The sequence below is a fragment of the Peromyscus maniculatus genome, chromosome 18 (assembly GCF_049852395.1).
Source record: "Peromyscus maniculatus bairdii isolate BWxNUB_F1_BW_parent chromosome 18, HU_Pman_BW_mat_3.1, whole genome shotgun sequence".
Classification (NCBI taxonomy): Eukaryota; Metazoa; Chordata; class Mammalia; order Rodentia; family Cricetidae; genus Peromyscus; species Peromyscus maniculatus.
Window position 1 is genome coordinate 20,972,752 of NC_134869.1, and position 8,135 is coordinate 20,980,886.

The following is an 8,135-nucleotide window of genomic DNA, read 5'->3' on the forward strand; positions in this document are numbered from 1 at the left end:
TTTTTGGATGTCTTTTTGAAAAGGGTCTCCGTGGACGTTTGTTTACTTTGCTCTTGCCCTTGATAGGAAAGCGGCCACCACCGCACAGCCAACGGGTAAAAGCCTCGTTGCTGAGGGCGCCACCACATGAGCACTTAATCACAGCTTTCCTGGTTCTGCTTCATAACCCGCCATCAGCGTAACGAGCGAGCGCTCCATCCATTCACGTCATGGCTGCAGAAGTTGATGTTTGTCCGGTCGGTGTCTCGTTCACGTCTTCTTCAGTCAGTTGAAAAGGCCTTTGTGTTTGGGGAGTCAGCTGATAATTTTACCCAATTTCTTCATCTTTTCAGCAGGAAAAGAAGGGGTGCGTGACCAAAATGCACAGCATGTAATTAAAGCAGAAGATGGGATTCCATTGTTCTGAAGACTCAGCGGCACCAGGGGCTGAGAACAGGAGAGGGAACGGGTCTTTGTCAGCGCCCGGTCCTGTGTTCCCCATCTGCCTGCCTCACTTTATTTTCTGTCTTTCTTTTTCTAGGCGAGAGAATCAATCTAGGGACTTAAGCATGTGGAGCAAGCCCTCTATTGAGCCTCAACCCCGGTAGTTTCCTCCTCTCTCTGTAACCTTGCTTAAACCTCTCCTGTCTGCTCACAATTGCAGCTTCTTTTTCTACGAAACAAGTTAGACTGGAATACATATGGATAATTGATAAGGTTCAGAAATATCTTCCTACGGGAAACTTCTGTCTGGAAGAGCTGTTGGGAGCTGCTAAATGAAGTGGCTTTTGGTTTATTTTAAGAGAGAGATGGAGGGAGAGAGGGAGGGAGGGAGGGAGGGAGGGAGGGAGGGAGGGAGAGAGAGAGAGAGAGAGAGAGAGAGAGAGAGAGAGAGAGAGAGAGCACAAAAGAGACACCCGAGACAGAAAGAGAAAAACAGAATAGATAATTGTGTTCACTGTGAAGCAGTTAATAATGCTGTCGATTTCGACCCCATTGCCATATAATGGAGATAAGAATCGCATTATTCGGAAACATGCAAATACAGCGATTCTGGTCGTCACACACAGCCACTAATCACCATGCCACTCACACCATGTAATTTGCTCTGTGAACTCAGGCACATAAAAAAATATCACTCTAATCACTTGCCAGTCATGGCAGCATTGAAGACAGCCCCAGAATAGTCCATGTTTGAAAGGGGACGTGCTGAGGGCTGCATTCTCCAAAGGCAAAAAATGGAGCCCAACACAATGGCCTCTGATTGGATTTGCAGAACCACTGGCCGTAAAGGGACACCAGGGGACACTGAGCCCCGGTGGCAGAGGGCTTGAAGTTAGCACCAAAGTCTTGACATAGGATGGGCAGAATCGGAAATGAGGGTTCCCCGTGACCTTAGAGAGTTGCAAGTTGCTCACTTCTACTAGACAAGAAATACAGGCCTTGGGGAGTTACTTCGGCTTAGATCTGTGTGGGTCCGAAGCTGGAAGTCCTTAGCAGCATGTGGGTCTCGAGCATTTGAAATGTGGTCTCGAGCAACTGAGATGAGCTGGAATCGTAAAATGAACAGCGAAGTTCAGAGACCGTGAGGGAAAACTAAGTAAGATTGATCGTATTTATTTATTTGAAACAGGGTCTCGTGAGATCAGGCTGGCCCGGAACCTGACACGTAGCTGAGGATGATCTTGAACCACTGACCTTCCTGCTGGCACCTCCCAAGGGCTGGGATTATAAATGTGTGCTATCACAACCACTTTAGGCACACCCAGGGCTTTCTGCATGGAGGCAGATGATGATACCAGCCGAGCTACATCCTCCTCGGGCCCACAGTATCATACTATAAATTGATTATGTAGCAGAAGCCTGGGAGGTGGATTGGAACATCAAGATTAACACATGGAGAAAGTGAATTGGCTGGGCGGTGGTGGCGCACGCCTTTAATCCCAGCACTCGGGAGGCAGAGGCAGGCGGATCTCTGTGAGTTCGAGGCCAGCCTGGGCTACCAAGTGAGTCCCAGGAAAGGTGCAAAGCTACACAGAGAAACTCTGTCTCGAAAAACCAAAAAAAAAAAAAAAAAAAAAAAAAAAAAAAAAAAAAAAAGTGAATTGAAAGGAAGACTGGAATCCTCCCGTGGGCTCCTTCTCTTGAGAATCCTTCATTACACAAACTTGAGAGAGAGGTCGTATTATGTAAATGTCTTCTAAAGGGTCATGAACCGTACGACTCAGAACTTTTGGGGCCTTTCCTCAGCTCATTAGCTCATTCTAATTCTTGGGCATGTTTTTCCTCCCCACCTCCACCCCCTGAGACAGGGTTTCTCTGTGTAACAGCTCTGGCTGTCCTGGAACTCACTTTTTAGAGCAGGCTGGCCTCGAACTTGCAGAGATCACCTCCCTCCCCTGTCTCCTGCTGGTTGGGATTACAGGTGTGCGCCACTACACCTAGCTGCTTTTCCTTGCCACCTCCTCCTCCTCCTCCTTCTTTTGGTTTTTCGAGACAGGGTTTCTCTGTGTAGTTTTGGTGCCGGTCCTGGATCTCACTCTGTAAACCAGGCTGGCCTTGAACTCACAGAGATCCGCCTGCCTCTGCCTCCCGAGTGCTGGGATTAAAGGCGTGCGCCACCACCGCCCAGCTGTTTTTCCTTTCTTAACACGCTGTCTCTCTCTTTCTGATTGTGAGTCCTGGTGTGGTCCCTTACCCTGGGATAGAAGAATCTGGAATTGAGTATCCGCTGAAGTCAGGTCCACAGCTTGGTGCTTTTCTGCATGCTTCCCTCAACTCTCTGGGCCTGCTGGCTATTTCTCTGACCTCTGCGTCTCCTGGCAACTGCTGGGGATTTTTAGCTTGCCTGTCCTGTTGTTTTTCTCTCAAATGTTAGTAAAACTGTTCTCGGGCTTCCTTCTGAGTCCATTTTTGAGTTATTTTATTAATGGGACTCAAAAGACCTCAAAAGAGCGAACCTCAGCTTCTTTGGTAACGATTACACGTTGAAGTCAAAAACACTTGAATTTACTCATTTAAATAAAATGTATCATCCAGATTAGTTTCTTCTGTTTCCTTTTTCTTTTCTAAGGTGACTATTTAGAAAATCTCCGGTTCCACAGGGTAGCTCCCATTTTATGCTTCTGGGGCAACACCCAGTCTACCTGAGTTAGAGGAGGCTTGTTTACTCAGTTGCTAAGATTCTCTCTCGTGGTATGTTTTCCTCTCAATACAATCAGGTTCCTTTGGAGACCCTTCACATCGATTCAGCTTCCTCACTGCGGCCGAGGTGCAGAGTTCTTCCTTGGCACGCTGCCCTGCACCTCTCTGCCATGCCAGAGGCCCAGGGGAAACGTGTGGTGTGCCTGTCTTGGCAGAGAAAGCTTTGCTGCCAAGGACACTGGTCCAGAGTATTCTAACAGGACTTTGACCCCCCACTGCCGCTGGAATGTCAGCCTGCTTTGATTTAACCCCTTCCCCTCCAACGCCCTGCCATCCAGATTCTAAATTCTAGGGCTCCAGCCTCTCATTTTGGTCTTCTGGGTAACTGGAACAATGGGGGTGTGTGGTGTTCCTCCATGCCTGGCTCGGGTTTAACCCCCCTCCCCTCCCCACCCCTGAGAAAAAACTAGGAAGGGGGTAGAAAAAACGAAAACAAAGCCCCAAATCCAGCGTAGTGGTCTGTGGTGTTAGGGGAATTGGGAGTCCCGGACGGACATTAAAAGTATAGGTTTACATCCTCCAAACAGCTAGATGTGGACACCTCACTATAACCGAGCTTCCGTTTTTTTTTTTTTTTTTCTTCTCTGTCAGGTGCCTGTGAAATGAACAGTGCTTTCTTCTGAGAACTGCCCGAGTGTCAGCCGAGAAGCATAATGTGTTGGTTCTGCTAGCACTTTATGGCCAGATCCTGTGGGTAGGCTGTTGTATTTGGCCAGGAAAGTATCGCTTCAGTGAATGGAAATGCTTTAGTGGTGGGCGCACGCCAACGGGTCAGGCTTTGAAATGAGCTTGTGTCTTAACTTCAGCAAGTCTGTGTCACCTGCTTGGCTCCTGGAGACAAATGCGTCCTTTACCTTGTAAAAAGGCACACGGTGACACAGCCACGTGACGGAGGGCAGCCTGTGTACCGAGCACTTTAGGGACAAGGCAGTTCCGCTCTCTGACAAGAACACAATGGAACAACCAAATCCAGGCAAACAGACACCGGCCGAGCTGCTCTCAGCTCTGAGTGGATCAACCATCAGGCTTTGAGGAACAGAAGCTAACTATCTGCCTCAGGGGGAGATTTGTTTAAGAGAAGAAATACTTTTGAGCCAAGATTGGGCCATACATAAGATTAGCTCCTTGTTGTCAGCTACTTCGGATGAATGAATCTAAAGAAAAGGAAAGAAAGACTCGGAGCATCCATTTCTCTTCACAGGGCCTTGCCTCACCTCTGTCTGCTTAAGTGAGGCTGGTTTGTCATGGATTGCTTGAGTCATTTTGTTCTCTTGTGACAGATTCTCGCTCTGTACCAAGCTGGCCTAGAACTCACTTTGCAGCCCAGGTTGGCCTGGAATTCTCTAGAATCGCCTAAATAAGTGCTGGTTTTCAGTGAGTTTGTAAGAAGAAGAAAAAGAATCTTTTTCCTCTTTTAACCAAGGTTCATTTATTATTGAAGTTGTAATAAAGTATTTATCAATGCATATAAAAATGCAGAAATAACACACTTTTTTTCAAGAATGATAACAGATAAAATATTTAATGGCAAGATAAAACAGAAATAGGCCCGATGACTTTTTCTTGGGTTTTAAGTTGGTCTCTGTCTACATATATGTGTGTGTGTTACTTGTTTTAAAGACAGGGTCTCATGTAGCCCAGGCTGAACTTGAATTCCTGATCCTCCTGTCTCTACCCCCAGAGTGTTTGGATGGCAGGTATATATCACCATGCCTGGATTGGGTTTGATAGTCATCTTATTGAATAGTCATCTCTGTGATCTTAGCACTTGGGAGGATCAGAAGTTCAAGGTTGCCCTTAGCTACATAACAAATTCAAGGCCGGCCTCAGCGGCCTTAGTTCAGCCGAGCGTGCAGGACAGCCCTGCACTGCCCTTTGAATCCAGGGTGACCAGAGACTGTTTGCTTAGGAAGCTGGGAGCTCCTAATCACCATGGCAGTTGCCATTAGCATCAGGGGAGGGTGATAAACAGCCCAGTCCCAGCCCCAGATGAGTTTGTTTGACCCATTTCGGTTGCTATCCCAACCAAAAGGCACCACCTTCCATGCCAGTCTGCCTGGGATTGGCTATCCCAGAGGGCAAAGTTGAGGGATGGCAGTGTGGGTGTTGGCCTGGCATTGGGCTTCACCCTGTGTCTCTTCCTTCTGCCACAAGCCTGAATGCAGGTCACTGTAGGTTCCTTCAGCGCTCAGCCTGGGGAACCAGCCTCACTTGAATTGGAGCCTTTCCCCTGCCGGGCTCTGGGTGGTCACTTGGGATAGGTTTTAGGTCTAAATCTCTGTTTCTCATAAGTGGAAGTGTGTGCTGAGGGCATTGCTGTGGGATAATGCTTTTGTACACTGGTTTAATAAAATGCTGATTGGCCAGTAGCCAGGCAGGAAGTATAGGTGGGATAAACAGACAAGGAGAATTATGGGAAGAGGAAGGCTGAGAGAGGAGACGCCAGCCTGCTCTGTCCAGGGAGCAGCATGTGATGGCACACAGATAAAGCCATGGAACATGTGGCGACATATAGACTAAAAGAAATGGGCTGAGTTTAAATGTAAGAGCTAGTCAGTAGTTAGCCTGAGCTAATGGCTGAGCAGTTTTAATCAATATAAGCCTCTGTGTGTTTACTTGGGTCTGAGCGCCTGTGGACAAGGCAGGACACAGGAAAACTTTCAGCTACGGGGTATGGTGAAATTTTCATCCCATCAAGCCCCCCAAGGATGACTGCACCCAAGGATGATGCAAGCTCAACCCAATCCTTGGAACAACTCTATGAAATAAGGATCTCAGCCATTCCCACTTCACGGATGAGGGAATTGGGGCATGGGAGAGGTTTTGTAGCAAAGGCAGATCTGAGATAGTAAAACAGTGTGAGTCTGGAATCTGTTGCTAAGCTTTAAACGACACACAAATAATAGTAAACACACATTGTAGACACAGTTGAGACTGTACAAATTCTCTTATTAAGTCAATTTTTTTTTAGTAGTTCTAATTCTCATGGTTTCTGTGAGTTACTTAGATTAAGATACAGCGAGGGAGGGAAAGATGGACAAAGAATGGTTTACAGGTTGAGGTCAAATCTGAATAGGAGGGATATGTCTAACATTCTATGTACCATTTGTGTGCCTAGTGCCCATGGAGGCTAGAAGAAGGCATTGAAACCTCTGGAGCTGGAGTTACAGATGGTTGTGAGCTGCCGTGTGGGTGCTGGGAATCAAGCCTGGGTCCTCTGGAAGAACAGCCAATGCTCTTAACTGCTAAGCCAGCTCTCCAGCTCACTTTGGACGGGGAGGCAGGAGCGGTACACATCTGTCACTCCAGTGCTTGGGAGGCAGCTATGATTCAAGGCTAACCTGGGTGCTCTGTCTTTAAATAAATGGACAAGAAGCACATTGGACTAGGGTGACTGTGGTTAATAACAACTAATTGTTTATTTCAAAATAGGTAGCAGAGATGGCCATGGTGATGTACACCTACAATCTTAGTCCTTGGTAGGCTGAATCTGGGAGATGATGAGCTCAAGGTCTGTCTGAACGACACAGCAAGACTCCATCTCAACAAATGAAAAACCCAAACAAAAATAGGAAGAGAGGATTTTGAATGTTCTCCAAACAAAGAAATGATACAATAACAGCCGTTTAGGGGGGAGGTTATAATGATCTGATATTTATACACAGTATTCATATATTGACTATCATACTATACTTCCTAATCATACACAATTATTATCTACATAGTAGTGGATAAACTATGTTTATGGTGGTGACATGCCTTTAATTCCAGCACTTGGGAGGCGGAGGAGGGTGAATCTCCGTGAGTTCGAGGCCAGCCTGGTCTACAGCGAGAGTTCCAGGACAGTCAAGGCTACACAGAGAAACCTTATCTCAAAAAGCAAAAACAAAAAAACAAGCAAAAACATTAACCACAACCAAAAGGAGTGGAATAAGATGGTTTTTTTTTTCTTTTTTGAGAGAATGATGCCCACCCCTGCCCACCTCTTCTCTTTTGGTGGTTTTTCTTTTTGTTTTGAGACAAGATTTTATCATGTAGTCCTGGCTATCCTGGCTTTTCCTATGTAGGCCAGGCCAGCTTTGAACTCACAGAGAGCCACCTCTGCCTTCTGAGTGCTGGCATGAAAGGCGTGTGCCACCCCGCCTGGTTTTTTGATGTGACAGAGTTTCACAGTATCATCTAGGCTTACCCCAAACTCTTAGGGATCCTCTTGGACCACAGATGAGTGCCCCATTTCAGGGTTATCACTGCTGGAGATGGAACCGATGGCTTCCTCACACTAGGCGGGCATTTTAGCAGCTGAGCTACATCCCCAGCCTTCCGTTCCTTTGTTTTGTTTTGACTCCACTTTATTGTGCCTTATTACTTTGACCACGTTTTGTGGTTTCTATTTTATTTTGTCCTTGGTGATGAACACTAGCATGGCCTCATCAATTTCTTGCGTGTGTAACGTGTTCATGACATGTTATGTTTGTGCTGTATGTGCATGTATAGCAGCGGTTCTCAACCTTCCTAATGCTGCGACCCTTTAATACAGGTCCTCATGTTGTGGTGACCCTACCCCTCCAATGATAAAATTATTCATTGCTACTTCATAACAGTAATTTTGCTACTGTTAGGAATCGTAAATATCTGATATGCAGGATATCTGATATGTGACTCCCGTGGAAAGGTTATTTGACCCCAAAGGGGTCTCAAGCCACAGGTTAAGAACTTGGGGTGTATAGGTACCTCTGTATGCTTAGAGGGCAGAGGACAGCGATGGATGTCCAACTCTACCAGTCTCTTATTCTTTCGAGGCAAAGCTTGCAGTTTTGGTTACCCGGGTGCTGGGATCCGAACTCTGGTCCTTATGTCTGCTCAGCAAGCACTCCTTCATCAACTGCTGCACCATCTCTCCACTACCGTCACCCCCACCCCTACTTCCTACGCCAACACTGGCTCATGTCCAG